General features: G+C 35.2%; 1 protein-coding gene across 1 annotated transcript in view; it reads right to left on the bottom strand.

Annotated features, from left to right (window-relative positions):
- The window catches only part of FBXW7 (F-box and WD repeat domain containing 7, E3 ubiquitin protein ligase), a 211,284-nt gene that overhangs the window by 92,011 nt on the left and 99,893 nt on the right, over positions 1-19,380 (bottom strand). The gene's annotated exons all lie outside the window — the stretch shown is intronic.

Below are 19,380 nucleotides of genomic sequence, written 5' to 3'. Positions count from 1 at the left end.
AAAAAAAAAAAAAAAGAAAAAGAAAAAAAATTAAGCACCTATGATTTAAAACTCGGAACTGCCAGCCAGAAAAAGTTAATGAATGAAGTATTGTCAAAATAATGTACATTTTTGCTTTTAAAACTCTAATTCTAATCTTAGAGAAAACTTTTTATGTGATTTAGAACACTGCATCATATAAAACACAAACAACAGCAAACAGAATCCTATATCTAAAAATCAATGTAAAATTCAAGGATGCTCTTTTATTTCTTCTTACCAATAAGAGTACATCATGTCAAGATAGATCTGATACATAATTTATGTTTTTATTGATAACTAATGAGACTGACCTTGAGTTCAGTAAAATAAAATCTGATGACATATATTTTGACATTAAATTGCGCAACTTCCTTGGCAATTGGACATGATGAGAATAGAAATGATTCAAGGTCAGGAATAATACTGATAAAAGAAAACCACAGAATTTTTAAATTGAAATGTTCTTCACTTCACAAACAAGGCAATCAAGGCTCAAAGAGTTTAAGTAAATTTCTCAAGATTGCTAGCTTCAAGCAAAGCAGGGACAAGAACTTGACACTCAACTGAGTCTTCTTTCATGCACCTTAGGCTACAATAATTACATAGGATAAAATCCTGAAGGAATGTTATCCTCTGACATTGATACTGACCTTCATTTCCAAAACCAGTATCATGACAGTGCTCAAAGATTATAACTCTAGAACAAATATTTATTGAGCACTCAATATGTTTCAGGTACATATTAATCTTCTGGAGGATAATGTTTAAAAATGCTTCTTCACATGTTAATCAATGTCTTTTAACTTTTTTTGACTAGAGCTCATAGTACAATTAGATTTTACGTTACAACTCTGCATGCCTGTATTTAAACATACCTGAAACAATGGTTTCAGAAAGAGGGAATTATGAAACATTTCTGATATCTAAAGTCTCTATAAATCATCACCCTTAATTAAATAGCTGATTCTAGTTATCCACTGTAATTGTGTTCTATGAAGTTGCTGCAACCACTGAGTTCAAAAATACTGAACCACTGCTCCTAGGCAAAATGTAGTTCCCACAAGCTTCTGGTCACAACATTTTCATAAACCTATCAACACATGACCTTTTTTGCGTGTGTTTCTGTTAAAGACACCTTATTTAATATATATTGTTGATTAACACTGAACTAACAGTCAACAGCACTATAACTCATACCTGAATAAAGCTTACCTAACATACATTATTTTCTCCATCAGGCATATCACATTCTCCTTGCACTTAGAAACATTAGATAGCACTTCAGCACTATGCTTGGGAGTCATTTTAAACAGCACATTCACCAAAACAAAAATGGGGAAAATGTTTCACTACAGACCATGGAAAGGACACTTGTTTACAGTATAAAAGCTGAAACAAGAATGAAGACCATCACCTTGTTGACTTCAACTGAAAATGCATGTCAGGTAGCTCAATGTTTTTGCCACTCTGCATATACATGTCCACAAATGACAGTGAAAGTGCCATAAGTATTGATTTGGGGATTATAAATAAATTTTACTTAGTAGGTGAATTGGCAAATACAGCATCTGCAAATAATGAGGATAGACCGTACCTACTTTACCTAAATCCTCTAGACTGAGCACTGCTTGCAATGCAAAATTCACATAGCATTCTATGATACCAATGAAGAAACCATATAGCATTACCTACCATAATGGTTTGGCTAAGCTAACAAAGGATAAATAATCAGAGAAATTAAAATCTCCAATATAGGGGCCGGCCCGGTGGCGCACTGCTACAGTGCGCCACTTGGAAAGTGCGGCGGCGCTCCCGCCGAGGGTTCGGATCCCACATACAGACCGGCCGCTCACTGGCTGAGCAAGGTGCGGGAGCAACACCGAGGGTTGCGATCCCGTGGCCGGTCCCAGTCCGGTACGGGCGCGACACTGAGGGTTGTGATCCGTTGCCGGGCATGAAAAAAGACAAAAAGGAAAAAAAAAAAAATCTCCAATATAGATACTCATTACTAAATTTTTCAAATTAAAAATTCAGATAGCCCAAACAAAATAAAGTTGGACTTTGCATAAAGTAATTGCTGGAGAAAGAAAAGGGAGAAGGGACATTACTTTTCCTTTTGTAAATGGAGAGAACAGCATTCTTCTGGCAGTGTCTTTTGTGGTAGTGGTAAGTCCAAAGAGGTCCTGACCTAAGGGTACCTAAAAAGACACCTACAGTCAGCTCCATCCCAGGATGAAGGAGAAGTATACTAATAATTTTGCTCTAAGAAAAATTTTAAAATAAGGTTATTTAAAGAAAACAGAGCTACTCCGTGACCTTCCTCAAATCCTAGAAAATACAGGGTAACTTTTACGACTATCCCTTGTTGATTTAGTGGCACTTTAAGACCTAATTTCAGAGAGAGAGAGAGAGAGAGAAAGAGAGAGAGAGAGAGAGAGAGAGTGTGTTAAACTAGTTTCTCATAAACTTTTTAACTAGTTTCTCATAAACCTTGCTTTTCATAACAACTTTGATAATTCAAAACTATATGAACTGTTTACTTTAGGATACTTAAAGGAACAAAAGCAGGCATAGCACACATGTTGAAAAAATAAAGCCTGTGGAGCCTGTCTTTGATTGAACTACAGTTGAGAGCATGAAAGAAACATTCCAAGGCAAAGACTAACTTTGAAATCATAGTAGACACTGAGAAAAACTGTTTACACTAATAAAACAAGGGGTGATTTAAGCAAATTACCAAAGTCTCCAAATGACTGTGCAACACTAACATTTGTAAAAGTTACATGGCAGGTATGATCCATTAGGCTTGAGCTATAAAGTCATTTAAGAAGCTTTACAACATAGGTGACAAGAAAATAAAGCAAACTGTACTGATCATCATGAAGGGTAATTCCAAGCTTGGAATCACCTTCTGCAAACAGTTTAGGATTGTCACTGAATCCTAAAAGAGCCTCCCTAATCACTAGGAGTCTTCTGACCATGCTACTTACTAACACACACACTTGATTAACAGTAAGTACCTGGAATACATGATAAAGTGTTATATTTTATCATTCCACTACTCAAAACCCACGAAGAGTTTCCCATCTCAGAGTAAAAGCCAATGTCTTTTATGATCACCTGTTAGGCCATATATAATCTACACACATCCCACCATTCTAACCTCCTATCTTACTTTTTGACTTTATCTTTCTCAATTTGCTCCACCCTTTCTGTTCTTTCTCAAAGAGCAAGGTGTGCTGTAACATTAGAGCCTTTGCACTGGATATTCCTCTGCCTGAGTACTCTCCCCCACATATCTGCATGGTTCTTTCCACTACTTCCTTCAGGACTCTGTTCAAATGTCCCTTCATCAATGACACTTTCCTAATCATCCTATTTAAAACAGCAATACCCTCTGCACCATGTTCCCTTTTCCCTGATTTACTCTTCTCTATAGCACTATATAAAAGGACTAGAATAGTACCTGCTAAATAGTAAGTGCCCACCTATCTATCCATCCATTTATTTAAGTATTTTCGGCCTCCCCCCTCCAGAATTTAAACTCCGTGAGGAAAAGGATTTTTCTTTTTCACCACTATTACCTCTAACACCCACAAAAAATGCCTGTTCAGTAGATGCTCAAAATATTTGATTACTGAGTAAATGTTTACAAAATCTTTTTTTAAAGCTAGTCATGCTCTAAGCTTGCTTTCTTCACCAAAGAAGAACTTCAAGCCAGGTCATAAATACAATATCAATTATTTTAAACATATTTTTTAAAGCTGTATTCTGTATTACAAGTGTGTAATACTTCTGAAACTGACAGGATATAAATCTTAATAGCCTAACATTTATGTGTAAATTATCTTCTAACTCATAAAAATCATTTTTTTTTAAATCAAATTTCTTGTTATTTTCAGCACAGGCTATAAAAAAACAATTAAGTGGCTAAAAAAATTAATACTTCAAAAACTTATTTTTGAGTAATTCTGGTTCCATATCTCCTATAGTGCAGTTAAGTGGAAGATCATCTATGTACCTTAAGGTGAAAATTTTTCAGAGACTGTAAAATTGGCTGAAGAGATGCTTAGTAACATAGATTAATAAAATCAACACAAAATGGGGAGTACCTTCACGTAAGCAAGTAATTCCTAAAGTTTTACGGATCTGAACTGAACAATTTAAATCCACAAGTCTAATCAGTCATATATATCTTTACTGGAAAGGATGCAAAAGACAGCTTCCCAGTCTACATGACAATACCTAGCTTTTATGTTACTTAACTTATAATACATGTTTTTGTTTTGGCCTGATTGAATTCCTCATTCCCATTTACTAAACTAACCTTGTGATCTGGGCTTACTCCATTTTAACTAAATTTTAAACTGGCTGTTAAATCCCAGTGGATCTTTTGTTATTTTTGTAGATTTTTACACTGTTGGACACTCATTCCCTCTTCTTTACAACTCTCTTGTCCCTTAATTTCCCTTGGTATCATCCCTCAGTGCATCCTTCAGGCAGGATTGTTGCTGCTCTCCGTTGCCAGCTCCTCCCTTATCTGCAGTTTCTTTGAAACTCAGGATTTCAACTATCTCATACAAACTAATGACTCCCAATTCTTTTATCTCCAATCAGACTCCTCTACTGGGCCTATTAGTTTTATGAAGGTGTCCCACAGATATTCAAAATTCCTTATTTTAAAACCCAAAGTTCTATTTCTCCCCTACACACCTGAGGCCCAAATTTGTTTTTAGATCATCCTACTATTTTCTCTATGTCAGTGAACGAAACTGTAATATAGCCAGTTGCAGATATAAGAAACAAGGATGGCTCTTCTTCCTCCTTCTCTCCCTCAACACTTTAGCCCTAAAGCCATTAAGTGGAGCTAAGCAAGTTAGGCACACAGGTGAGAGGCAGGATGGTAGTCCAAAACTGAGAAATCCGTCCAAACAAAGTAAGGAGAGCCTCTGTATGTGGGAGAAAGAGAGGTAGACCTTTGAGTAAGAGCATCAAAACTTGACTCTGACAAGGATGAAGAGTGATCCTACTAGTCAAAGGCAGAGCAGAGTGAGAACACTGTATGGGTGGGGATGTCAAATGTGACAAGGGTAAGAAAAGTGTCCACAAGGGGGAAGGGTGTCCAAGCCTGAATGGGATATGGAGGGTGTGGTGGCCATCGTGTTACCCCACTCAGATATACCTTCAACGTAACCTACTATGGGGAGCAGAGCTGCTTGACAGTCTCTATCTCACCTTGGAATCCATGGCAACCTTCATACCTCGCCATGTGGTTCTGGGGCTCTCCCAGCAAACTCCTGAGAGTACTAGAAATGGCACTGCTCCAACAAGCAACTCTGGAGGGGAAAGAAGTAGGGTGGGGAATTCTGCATATCAAATCTTATCTTGATATCTGTTTCTCGAAGGACCCAAACTTACACAGAAAATATCTATGTAGAGGTACTGCTGTCAAAAACTCTTGGGACAAAACTTAAAAAGCTCTGAAAATTCTACAAAATGGTTAACTTCATTAAACAAAAGTCATTCTACTCAAGAATGCGTAACATCTCCTACCATACAAAGAAATCCAGTGGCTTAGCAAAGAAAAAGTTCTCAACAAGGTATATGAGCTGAAAGGGGTCCTTTTAAGAAAACAGTAGGCTAGATTTTGTTAATACTTTGAAGATGAAGAATGGGTGCAGAAACCTAGCCTATGGAGTATTTATTTTTCAGTCTGTAAGCTGTGAAAAAAATGGTGTTTTTTGTTTTGTTTTGTTTTTACTTCAAAGAACAAGATTCTTGGATTTAAAAAGAAAATGAGCTTTTCGAAAACATCATGTTACAAAAGGAAATCTTGAAATGTCTCCACTGCTGCTTGGGCTTGAAAGTGAAGAGGATATCAACAAGTCTCAAGTCGTATTGGAAACTAACTGGAGAAAGCTGCAGAACAAAACTCAACAGATTTTCCTTCCCTTTCAACACAAGTGTATAACTGGGCAAGGGATCCTTTTTCTGAAATCTTCTGACTGTGAAAATTTGACTTGGGGGGAAAAAAGGAAGAGCTGCAGTCTCACACATTCGAGACAAGTTTTAATGATCTTTCCCAGACAAGTTCTAGGTTTCTGTGAAGAAAAGAGTATCTTGCTACTTACACTTATAGGAAAACAATAAACATAATGCTGCATTTCCCAGCTACTCATACATATGAACAATCTTTTTCTTATTCAACAAACATCAAGAATAAGCTCAGAAATGGTCTCATTTCAGTTGAAAACAAAATTTGCATGACTTGCTTATCTCATGTTTGACCTGGAATTGATATTTATGCAGCAAGAAATGAGAGATAAATCCAATTTTTATTTTTAAGATTGAAAAATAACACTTTTTATTACATATATAAGCTTATAAAAGATGTAATCTTCTAACTGCTAGGCCTACATTTGAGCCTCATCATATCGCTGAGTAAGGAAATGTTTTTTCAAAGTCTTATATAAAATTCTGTCTAAGCCATATTTCCATACGGCTTATGGTTTTAGTAGCTCAACTATTCAACACTGTCAATAAATTTTCATGTTGTAAATAATATTAATTAAAATCAATTTACAACCCTTATTTAAATTAAATCTGCTGAGCCTACATTAAAAAAAATTAAGACCCATTTTGGCTTAAGCTAGATAGTTAAACAAAATTTATTATGTTTCTTATGATTTTGTAAAATTTATTAAAAGATAAGAGATTAATTTCAAGGAAATAAGATAAGCTTAACTACCAGGGGGCTGTATTTTACCCATAAGAAAAGTTGTCTTAAATGGCATTTTTAGTTTTAAGTATGGCATGAAAATTCCTCTTGCACATACCATATCACATCTGGACTTCTTATAGCAGAAATTTATGGTAAGGCCTACTTGGATAAGGCAAAAAAGTAGTACAGTTAAAAAAAAAAGAAAAAAATGAGGAGTTTCCTCTACTGCTCTAATAACTTGAATGAGAGCTGACATCCTTTGTGGGGACGAGGAACCACAAAAAAAGAAGAAGCTAATGGGTTCACCAATATAAATAGATCCACAGAAAAAGAGCTTTCTCTACTCAGAAGAGTACTGACAATTATCAATAAATTATATATCTACAACTTACTGATCAAGTTAACGTACACTGAACTGTAGAAGTAACCATTTTTGTGTCGGAATTTCCAAGATTTGAAAATTATTTTAAGTGTTCCTCCAGTGTAAAAAGATTGAGAAAGGATGAAAGTGAGTATTGTTTAATGGGACAAATTGAAAGTATGACTACCTAATACAAAGCCACTAGAGTAACACAGTATCACTTCTTTGATATACCTGCCAAGGATGCAAAACCTGAATTCACTAATGAGGAAACATTACACAATCCCAAATTAAGGGTCATTGTACAAAATGACTGGCCTATAATCTTCAAAAGTGCTAAAGCAATGAAAGTAAAGAAAAGATCAAGGAACTATTCTGGATACATGATAACTAAATGCAAGACATAATTTTTTATTTATTTATTTGTTTGTTTGTTGTAAAAAGCTGCACCCTAACCAGCTGAGCTAACTGGCCAGCCCCTGTAAGACACAATTCTGAATGGAATCTTTTTGTCATATGAGACACACATAACACAGTATATTTAGACAACTCAGGAAACTCAAACGGCGTTGAAAAACAGTCTAACATTTCATTGTCAACATCCTTATTTAATGGTTATATTGTGATTATGCAGGAAAATGTCTTTGTAAGAAACACATACTCAAGTGTTTGGAGATGGTGGTGTATCATGTTGGCAACTTATTATCAAATGGTCTGGGGCAAAATAAATTCTTAGTACTGTACTTAGAACTTTTCTGAAAGTTAAAAAAAAAAAAAAACTCTGAAGCACAAACACACAAGCTATTCCCATCCTGGTCCCATCCTCTATTCATACACACCAATTTGTCTGAAACTGTACATTACTCAACAATATTATTTGTTGTCTCCCAATATATGTTCCTATATGTCTGTATCTTTGCAAATGATGTTTCCTTCTTGTAAGCTCTTTGACATATTTCTTTGCCCACCTTTTACAAACTTTACTGGCAAAGTAAGTCAACTTTCCTCCCTCTTATATTCCTTTCTGTCATAGAATACTGAAATTGGCCAGCTCAGATCTTGAATATAAGGGCCTCCCCTCCTTCCCCTTGCAAAAAGGGCAGAAAATAGTGGTAGAACATTCAGGAGAAAAGTGGGGAAACACAGACAGTAAGAGAAAGTAATGCAGTAACTATCAGTTGACAAAGGGTAAGCTAAAGCACAGAGAATAGATTTGATTAAGATATTGTGGATTACCTTTTTATATACATGATAGGTAGTAGATGGCTAGAAAAGTGAACATATTTGCTATTACAAATGTCTCACACTCCAATTCCATGAAGAAACCAAGAACTACTTTTGCTTTTTTCCCTCTTTTTGATGTTAACTGACACCACATATCAAGTGTGTATTCCAATGTGGAGCTTTAAAATGCAGGGACACACCCATGTATTTACGTAGACAATAAATAAGAGGATATTTTCCACACTCAGGAAGTAATACTCAACTGTCCATCATATCACACTATTACTGTCCACATACTCTATTACTTCCTGTAATTTCTAAAAATATTAATCAACAAATACATGTAAAATTCATAGGATAATTTTCCCATTTCCTAGAAAATATTCAGTAACATTTCCTGCAGAGTGTAAACTAAAAAGCATCATAAATACAGATTTTTAAAACATGAAAATGTAAGTGTCTTTCTTAAATTGTTATAGATATTTCTATTTCTTTGTGGTAGTTCAACTAAAGTGTACTTTTGAAAAAAACCTTGTGATTGAGCAAACAGATCCCTACTACAGGTCTCTTAGGTACAGCACTGCTGTCACCATGACTTCAGTGTTTGCATATGAAAGGTGAAATCTGTCTGGAAAAGAGCAAACAATCACAGAAGTCATTCATGTATTTATTCAGTCATTCATCACATTTTAATTGAATGAAAAAGTGGGTAAAAGACAAACAGTTGACTAAAGAAGATACTGATATATACATGAAAAGTGCTCAATAACATCAGCCATTAGGGAGATATGAATTAAAACCACAACAAGATACTACTTCCTATCCACAAGAATTGCTAAAATTAAAAGAAACCAAACACCACCAAACATTGGTGAAAAATAGGAAGCAATTCAAACTCTTGTACATGGTTGCTGGGAATGTAAAATGGTACCACCACTGTAGAAAATCATTTGACAATTTCTTATAAAAATACACATTCATCCTATGAGCTAGCACATACACTCCTAGGTATTTATCCATGACAAATGTCCACAAATAGGCTGATACGAGAATGCTTATAGCACCTATATTAAGAATAGCCAAAAACTGAAAACAACTCAAATTCTCATCAAGGGAAGAATGTATAAATAAACTGAGTTATATTCATAGAACAGAATAGTACACAGAAATTTTAAAAATAATGAATTTCTGATCATGCAACATGGATGTCACAAACAGTATGCTGAATGAAAGAAGCAGACATAAAAAATAACACTGCATGATTCCATTTATATGAGGTTTAAAAATCCACAAAATTAATCTATAGTGATAGAAATCACAACAGTAGCTGTCTAAATATGGTGGGAGTTGACAGAAATGGGGCATGAGTTAACTTTCTGGAGTGATACAGATATTCTATATCTTGATTAAGGTGGTGGGTACATAGGTATACAAGTTTTTCAAAACTCATCTGTGCGTTCCACTTCATATAAAAGGTTTATAAATTTGAAAAATATATACTAATTGAAGACAACGCAAAAACTTTTCTGCCTTCTTAGACTCTCACTGTGAGCTTGTTACATGTTGAAGAAGGCCTTGAGTCTTCTCCGGTCTCATTAGCTCCCTAGACTAATACCATATATGATCACATCAGAGAGCCAGGATAAAAGCCCTGATTTTTCCATTTCCACATGCAAGGTTACAGTTTTCCCAGAGTCCACAACTCCTGATATTAAGGAGTCAGCACAGAGTTCACTGTGAAATGTTCTCAAAGAGGTAGAGAGAATTTTGACTAAAAAATATGATAGGGCCATACAAGCAACTATGCTGAAATGAACAACACTTTGAAGCCACTACCCTAAAAAGTCAATGCCTATTAAGACCAGAGAAAACCAGAATCTGTTAAATTTCAGAAATAACTCAGCATCTTTATGAAAAGCCTTGACACACTCACAATGAAGGCTCTGAAGAATAGCAAGTACTGATTCAAATCCTTTTAGATGTGAACTCCATTCTGCCTCACTATCATTTTACAAGAAGGTTTTGAACTTCAAAATAAGCCTACCACTATGATACAGAAAATTTGCTGTCTGTAGAAAACTCATGATTCTGTTTTATATTTAAATAAGATTCCCATTTTAGTAATTATAATTTTAGCATGGTAACTATTTATTGTAGACCACAAGGGGAAAAAACGTCTTCTTGTTATTCACTTTTTAAATTTAGAAATCTTATTCTCTTTTACTACTACTGCTTGATGCCCTCTTGCCTGAGTTCCTGGGAGGCGTTGTATGGTAAGTATACAATTAGAACTCAGGTAAATTCATGCTGTTTTTACTTCATCTCCATCCCATTTCAAAAACTCCTGTTTGGATTTCTTTTCTTGCTCTCTGAGCCAAAACAATACCTCACTCAGATGAATATGCTGGACAATCACTATTCACAGATAAACACTCAGAAACAATCATTTCACCTTCCTCTTCAAATTCTTGGCAAGAAGGTTGAGCAGATATATTGAGGAAGATACTGCCTGACTGCATGGAACATAGTGTGGTTTCAGAAAACGTGTACTTGAATTGAAAAAGAAAAATACTTAAACTCTAACATGTGCCAGGCACTGGAGATACAACAGTGACCGAAGGCATAAGCCCTGTATCCAAAACAAATACTGTAAAGTGTAGCGGTTATAAAAATCATTTTTAAAATTTTAAGAAAAACACCCTCCCTAGTCAGAGCTTTGTAAGACATATAAATAAGAAAAATTCTAAAAGATAAACAGACAGATGAATATAGTAGAAAACAGGCAAAATGAATTTCATTTTAGCTTGGTTCCATCTCTGCCCACCAATGTCCCCATCTGTCAATACTATGGTGACTGAAAAAGCAAAAACCACCATCACCACCAAGAAAATAAAAAAACCAAAAACATTTAAAACATGAATTCTAACACCCAGAAACATTATAATCCATTTAAAACTGTTCTTTTTTTCCTTTTTAGTACAGACTGAGAGCTATTATTTTTTATATGGTAAGAAATAAAATGATTTTCTTACAAAGATCTTCTCTATTTATGTAGAAATAAAGCAACACTGTCATCATGATTAAATCAGTAAACTAGATCCCTTATATAATGATATGTAATTTTTCACACAAGAAATTTTTAAAATTTTTCAGGTTATAGAACAGTATTTCTGGAAAAACCTAACAAGGCAGTAGTTGTAAAACACTCTCAAACCTCAAAACACCCTCAATTTCAGTACAAACAATGCTGTGTTGTACACTCAACCTAAAACTAAGAGGAAGCATTGTGGATTGGTCACAACTCGAATTCCTTATCACAATGAGGACTGCTTAAGGATTTTACCACTAAACAACCATTCAAATAACTAGAAGATAATAATGGTGGTCACTGCTCTCCAAAACCACTGATTTTTAGATTTATTGAAAGGAACATTTCTTAGATCTTCAAGTTTCTGGATAGCTTCCCTTCATTCTGAAGTTATTCCTCTTGCCTATACAAAATTAGAGTGCTAACTCAAAATAATAATAATAAAGGAAAACCACGAAAATATGCCTTCTTTTTTCTACATCAGTTCAGCTACTCAAAATATAGAAACCAAAATGTCAGCAGAAATCTTAACGGTCTGAAGCCTGTTTTATATACAAATTAGTAAAGATATTTCCCCTGCATTCATTTAATCAGCAAACATTTACAAAGTGCCCACTACCGACCAACACTATGCTAGGTACTGCATATTCATTTAATCCAGAACTCTGAGATCATTATTCCCAGTTTACAAAACAGGAAATGAGTTTGGGTTAAGGTCATTTGCCCAAAGATTTATATTTAGTAAGATTCAGTACCATGTGTAAAACTCAGATATTCCTGAGCCAAGATTCATGCTCATTCCACTAGACTAAGCTGTCTTCCAGCATGGCATAATAACTATCTTGCAGTTGCAAGAGAAAACAAAAGGCACAGGTGACAGTGACATAACACTATTATAACTACCTTTCACATAAAAGCCCCTTCTTAAGATAGCGACCACTCTCTTTTTGTCAGATCCCTAACATCATTTTTCCTTCACTCAGGGGCAAGAACAGTGGGTCCTATCCCTTGCAAAAAAAAAAAGAAAGAAGAGAAAAGAAAAGAAAAAGAAAAGATTTTAGGCTTTCTCCAGCAAAGTAAAAGAAATCAAATGAGATTTGCCCTAGGCCTACTTCAGGACTTGAGGGTCTCTGTAATTTGTACCAGCACTCCAGTTTCCCACACCCAAAAACTCATGCACACACTCTAATTGCTTTTGCTTACTAGTTACAAAGTGCTATTAAAGCTATATGTAAATCTCTTAAGTGCCGCTCTCTCTCTCTATATATATATTTTTTTTCGTGACCAGCCACGGATCGCAACCCTCAGTATCGCGCCCGTACCGGACCGGGATGGCCACGGGATCGCAACCCTCGGTGTTGCCCCCGCACCTCGCTCAGCCAGTGAGCGGCCGGTCTGCATGTGGGATCCAAACCTCGGCACTGTAGCAGTGCGCCACCGAGCCGGCCCAACCGCTCTATATTTATATTTGATTACAAGTATTGACAGTCTTAATTGATAAGATTGTAAGCAAAACAACAAAATCAAATTCTACAGACTCTAACTCAAATAATCTCTCCAACTCTGTCATGTTGCTTACTAATGAATTCTCAACATAACTACAAAATAATAATTTTCTCTTACTGAATCTTACTTTGTGTCAGGCCTTGTTAAATGTTTTGCGTATAAATCATAATTTCATTGTTACAATAAACCTATGATAAAGATTTTATATTATAGATGAAGAAATGAAGTTTAGAACCTATACCACACTGCCTTTCAAGTACTATCCCTCTGATATAAAGTAATTGTCACTCTGAACATCTCTTTCTGAATCCCATTCCCAGGTCAGTGGAAATCACACAGTGCTGTGGTGAAAGATAAACCAGTAAAGCTAAATGGTAAGAACAAGGAATATTAATACCAATGAAAACCATTAAGAAATATATTATTCAAGCACAATGTCAAAGCCAAACTGATAGCAAAGCAGATAGCTACACAAAATTGAAGCTGTAAAACCTAATGGTTAAGAGCCCAGGTTCAGTAGTTAGATAAGGTACAAAAACTAGTTCTACTACCACCTATGTAACTTGGGCATATTACTCAGTGTCTTTAAAAATCTCAGTTGTCTCATCTGCAAAAGGGGATTTAAAATGGTACCTCTATCTCATAGGATTATTATAGGGATTAAATGAGGGACAATATATGTAAAACATTTAAAGATGTGTCTGGTACATAGTGAGTACTTAGTATGTTATTCTTATTAGCTAGTATACAATCTTGTTATCAATTTTAAGAAGGCTTTAAAATTGCTTCATCGTGATGTAAGTGTGATATCAGAAGAAATGAGACCAGCAGCCATCAGAAATACCTAATTCAAATCTTAACACAATTTGGTACTAACTACAAGGTTAGAATAATTATCTTCCAGACCAAAACACACTCAGGGTTACACGGGAAAGGGTGCAGTTAGGCAAGAAAACCATTCTCCAACTGCTCAAAGATTAGAAATAGGGTCCGTGGTCCTTAAAGTGTGGTCTAGAGATCCTTGAGAGTTGCTGAGACTTTCCAAGAGGCCTAAGAGGTCAAATCTATTTTCATAATTCCAAGAAGTTATTGGCTTTTTCATTGTCATTCTCTCCCAAGTGTGTACTGGCTATACAACTTGTGATGATGTCATGGCTCTGATAGCTAATGCAATTGTGCTTATGTTTCTAAAGTGTCTCAATTTTAATTTCCAATATAATAAATATCAATAGATAGGACTCACATAAAGAACTGGTCCGTGGCTCACTTGGGAGAGTGTGGTGCTGATAACACCAAGGCCACAAGTTCAGATCCCTATACAGGGATGGCCAGTTAGCTCACTAGAGAGAGCATGGTGCTGACAACACCAAGTCAAGGGTTAAGATCCTCTTACTGGTCATCTTTTTTAAAAAAAGAATTCACATAAGACACTTTTGGGGGTCCTCAATAATTTTAAAGAGTGTGAATGAATTCTAGCATGGTGCTGACAACACCAAGTCAAGGGTTAAGATCCTCTTACTGGTCATCTTTTTTAAAAAAAGAATTCACATAAGACACTTTTGGGGGTCCTCAATAATTTTAAAGAGTGTGAATGAATTCTCAGACCAAAAGTCTAAAAATTGCTGCTCCAAGTGGTCAGGAGAGTTATGAGCCATATAAAAACTAACAGACTCTTCAGCTAAGAGGCTTTATATGTATTCTTAACTAGTCCCCTTATTTTACAGCTTTAGAAACTGATTCTAAAGATTTAAGTGCCTTGCACAAGGTCACAACAGCTAATGAATGGCAGAGATGAATTGGAACCTGTGTCTTAAAGACTTCCAGGTTCTCTTAACTAGGTCATGAGCATGGCATATGAATAACGTACCTCAAAAGACATTGTAAATATTAACTAAGTTAATACAGGTCAAATGCTTATATTAGCACTTGACACACAGCTGATGACCAATAAATGCTAGTAGTTCTGATGAAAGAGAATTGAAATTCTGCTTAAATACCTTTAGTGATCAGTAGCCTCTACTACCTAAACACACATTTCATTTTCTGATCAATTTTATATGTATGAAGTTCTTCCTTTACTGAAGTTAAAATCTCCCTCCTTGAAATTTCTACTTGGTATGGCCTCTCTGGTTGCTACACAAATGAAATTTAATCCTAATGCTGTCTAGCTTATTTTCAAGCACAACCACCCCAATTGCATTAAATCATTCCTCATGCGGCATGACTTTAAACTCCCTGACCGTCCTACTTCTTTCTCAAAGAGGTCCAACTGACTGCTCCTGTGAAAGTACAGCACTCAAAACTAAATAGCCTTCCAGGTGTGGTCTCAGTATACATTAGGTCTTGGGATTCCCTTGCTCTGGATACTGTTGGTCTATTAATGTAAATCGTTTTTCTAATTTTACAGAGCTCCCTGTTCTATTGTGTACAGTGTTAAAAATGAACACAGCAGCTTGCTTACTGAGATTTCTTGGCTTTGTTCTCCCCAGCTTTTAACTGGCCATTCTCTTTCCTTTGTCTCTAATCTGTGTAATTTTTATTCTACTCCCAGTTTCTCATTACTGTGAGGCACTGTTGTGGAAGAGAGCCCTGGCGGAGTAGTTTGAGAGTTCCCAAAGGCGAGACTAGTCTTGCTCCTGTGGCCCTAACTGAGGGCCCACTGTACTGGTCCATTACTGAAGCTGGCAAAAGACCTACCAGTTTCTTCTACTAAGAGGCCAGTTATTTTGAGGGTTCTCCTGTTGTAAGGTCTGATCCCCTTTGCTTCCCTTTGCTTTTCTGTTAAAACACTGCTGCCATGCATATCTTGTGGCCGTTGATGGTTTGCCTTTACCCATTTGTATACTGGGGCTCTGGGGTACTCTGTTATGTAGAAATGTTGCCCATGGGTTTTGGGTTTTGGTGCCTTGTTGCTCTGTTTGTAGGTAGAGATTCAGGAAGATACAAAAACTGTGTTGCTGCCTTCTTCCCAAAAAGGGAGAAATTCACAGAAGAAGGGAAGGAGCTATAATTGAATCAGAGCACTTGGAGGAGCTTCTGGGGATTACTGGCAAATTTCCATTGTACTGAGCTGTGTGGTGGTTACAAGAATGTATTATCTTAGTACCCTAAGGTATACATTTGTATAGCTTTTTGTATTTTACTTTACTCTAAAAAAAAAGGAAATAGTTAAAAAGTAAAAAGATTATAGATAAGATCTGCTAATCTAATAAGAACTCCCTTACAGCTTTATCAGCATCTGGAATATTTTCAACAACCATTTCCATTCCAAGTTGTCATCATATCATATCAAAATAAAGCACAGATACAGAATTTGACAAAGTGCCTTAAAATGCCTGATGCCTGTCTTAAAGAATCTAATAGAAACTATTCAGTACAATATTCAGGCTCATTGCTCCTGCAACTATATAATAGCTTCCAAATTTGGCAAACTCAACAAATTTGAGAATGCAATACATACCTTAAAGCCAGTTAATTTACTTTTACACATGTCTTCATTACACTAATTCCACTACCAGTGTTCAACACAGTAATTCACTTATGCAGGTAGCCAACAAGCCACAACTGCCACACCACTGGACTTTTCTAAATTTCTTCTCATGTCAAAGGGACTATAAGAATAAACTGTAAAGTGTCAGGATTATCACATGTAATATATAAACACAAGATTTTTGTATCTCATTAAAAACTAAGATAAGTATGTGTGTGTACATAAATACTGGACTTATTTATCTCATTTCTCAAAAAGTCACCTAAACTTCAATAAGCAATGTGAACATATCTTTGACACCTTGTTTTACAGTTACAAAATCAAACCAATTTATTTTTCTGAAATCAAAACTCCTTTATTACTTTAAAGCAGTCATGTAGACACTCTTTTGAGATGTATGCTCTACTTCTTTTAGCTACCATTCTAAACAAAGTTTAATTAATCAAGAAATTACAATTAATTACCAATTATGTGCTAGGCAATGAAGTAGATGCACGACAGGTAAAAAGCAACTATCTTTGTCCTTAAGATAGATTGAAATCTAGATGGAGACATAATTAAGTATAATCAAACAATTACTCAGTTTTGTGTTATGGTCTAGATGTATAACAGAAGTTCCAAGAGGGAAGAAATCTTACGTGACCAAGAATTGTACACAGCTCTGCACGTGAAAGACACTCAATAAATACTAATGGAAGGGGCCAAAGAATTAATGAATAGAATTGGTGCAGTCGCACACATACGGTATACAGAATTAAGTTGGGTCCTCAGTGACTAGCAACATGGATTTTGTTCTTGGCCAAAAATAAGCCCTAAAATTTGAATATATCCTTGCAATGTCTTATAGAGTTAGACACTTTTTTCATATTTTTCACATTTCCTCTCAGAAACTAATGGCATGTAACCATTTGAATAGCAGCATTTTTTTTTCCTATTGGTTAAAATAATTGTATACCTTAGGCTTCTTATATTTCATCAAATATATTAATTGATTCTGAAGAGAAATATGGTATGTAACATTTCAAAACTCATACTCAGTATATGGAAATTTGGATATATAATCTCAATTTTTGAAAGTGACAGTTCAAAACTTAATGGGAGCCAGACACCTTCTATAAAATCTACAGCATGCCTATTCTCTAACACACTGCAAATGGTATTGTGAGGTAAATAACTGCAAGCAATGGAAAGAAATCTCAGCTACAGAAATATTGAAGCTATTCCTTCTTTCTTATACTAAAAGGAAGCAAGCTGAGGAAAGAGAAAAAACTAAATAATCTGCCGCTGTCTTTTTGTCTATAAACAGAAGGATAAAATAATAACCACATTAATAACTGCATTAATGAGCAGAAATTTTACAGAAAACAAACAGAAAGAGGTTAATTTCATACTAAACAAATTAATTTCATATTCATTTATAAATTACCTTAAAAGAAAACTCATATGATCAGTGTAATAAAATGGAATGAAACAAGCAATCTGGTTTATTTTATTTGGACTATGGGAAATACCATGTATTTTTAAAAGTAAACAATGAATTTGCCAGTGCCATAGTACTAGAGTTTAGCTATGGAAACATTTTTATAGTCTGTTGGAAAAGTGAAAACAGGGATGAATTAAACTGCTGACATGACCTTAAGTACAACAACCTTCAAACTAAAGTGGCACTAGTCTAATTAGAGCAAGAACTTATATCAAGTAAAGAGCTTCCAAACCAATATTTTATTATCATCACCATCAATAGCTGAGTAGAAAAGAATATGAACAAATGAAACTTAATTAGTCAATTAAGGGAAGAATAAATCTTAAAACAGTAAGAGAATCTGTATGCATGTGTGCACCCACAAGTACGTGTATACGTCTTTATGGCTACACTTCTAACTTCTAGTTAGATTTTGTTTTGTTTTTCTCCATATAAAACTAGACAGGAATATGGTTGTCAGTGAATCTGACTTTTGCCACACACACAGGGGTAACCTTGAGCAATTCACTTAATCTTTGCAGTCTCAAGTTTCATTGTTAGAAAAGGAAGTAACATTTGTTGAATATCTTCTGTGTGCCAATCACTGCACTAGATTTTATATAAATTATCTCAATCCCCAAAAGACACCTATTAAATAATTAGTATCATCCTCACATAACCAAAACTTAGTTATATAAATTAGATTCAGTCACAAGTCTGCCTAACTCCAAAGCCCTTTTCCTTTCAGGAAAGCCCTTTTAGGTAATGATAATACCTAAATTAATACCTTCACTATTTGAAATATACAATAATTCTAACAAAAAGATAGATAATCCATAGGGTTTGTTTAAAAACATAAAGCTATACAAGTAAAGTGTAAGGAATGAATAGTATTCTACTGATAAACCTATTCCATCAACCACTACTCCCCACATATGAGAGATGCTTAGCACTTATTAGCAGTGCAGAAAGAAAATACAAACATGAATACATGCAAACACAGTTCAATACATGAAGTATCAACAACAAAGCAATGGGACAACTACAGACTACAGTCTATTTTCCTATAAGACATGTTTATGTAGTATGAATAAGTTCATTCATTCATCATTGGGGGATGAGTTCAGCATAATGTGAAAGTCTCTTTGGTCCACAGTTTTCCCCAGCACAGTAAGGTTTTAAAGCTATTAGAGACAACCTTTCTCACAAAGAGGGAGCCTTATCAACATAACCTCAAGGAAAAAAACTAAAATCTGCAGAAGAGGGCAACCAAAGGCTGGTTGATGGTTTCAAACTGCTAGGTATTCCACAACATTAAACTATCTGGTCAAGCTGAGAGTACAGATAAAGAACCTGTGAAAATATTTTCCTCATTTTTTTTTTTTTTTTTTTTTTTTTTAAAGCGGGTGGGAGGGAGAACTGATAAAAACTACATACTGGATTGAACTGATTAATTCTGGAAATTTGATCATCAGTGAAAATGAATGTCTTTAGGACCTACATCTCA

Source organism: Galeopterus variegatus, unplaced genomic scaffold, assembly GCF_000696425.1.
Source record: "Galeopterus variegatus unplaced genomic scaffold, G_variegatus-3.0.2 Scaffold808, whole genome shotgun sequence".
NCBI lineage: Eukaryota > Metazoa > Chordata > Mammalia > Dermoptera > Cynocephalidae > Galeopterus > Galeopterus variegatus.
The sequence above is the reverse complement of the archived record's forward strand: the minus strand, read 5'-3'. Positions and strand labels throughout refer to the sequence as shown.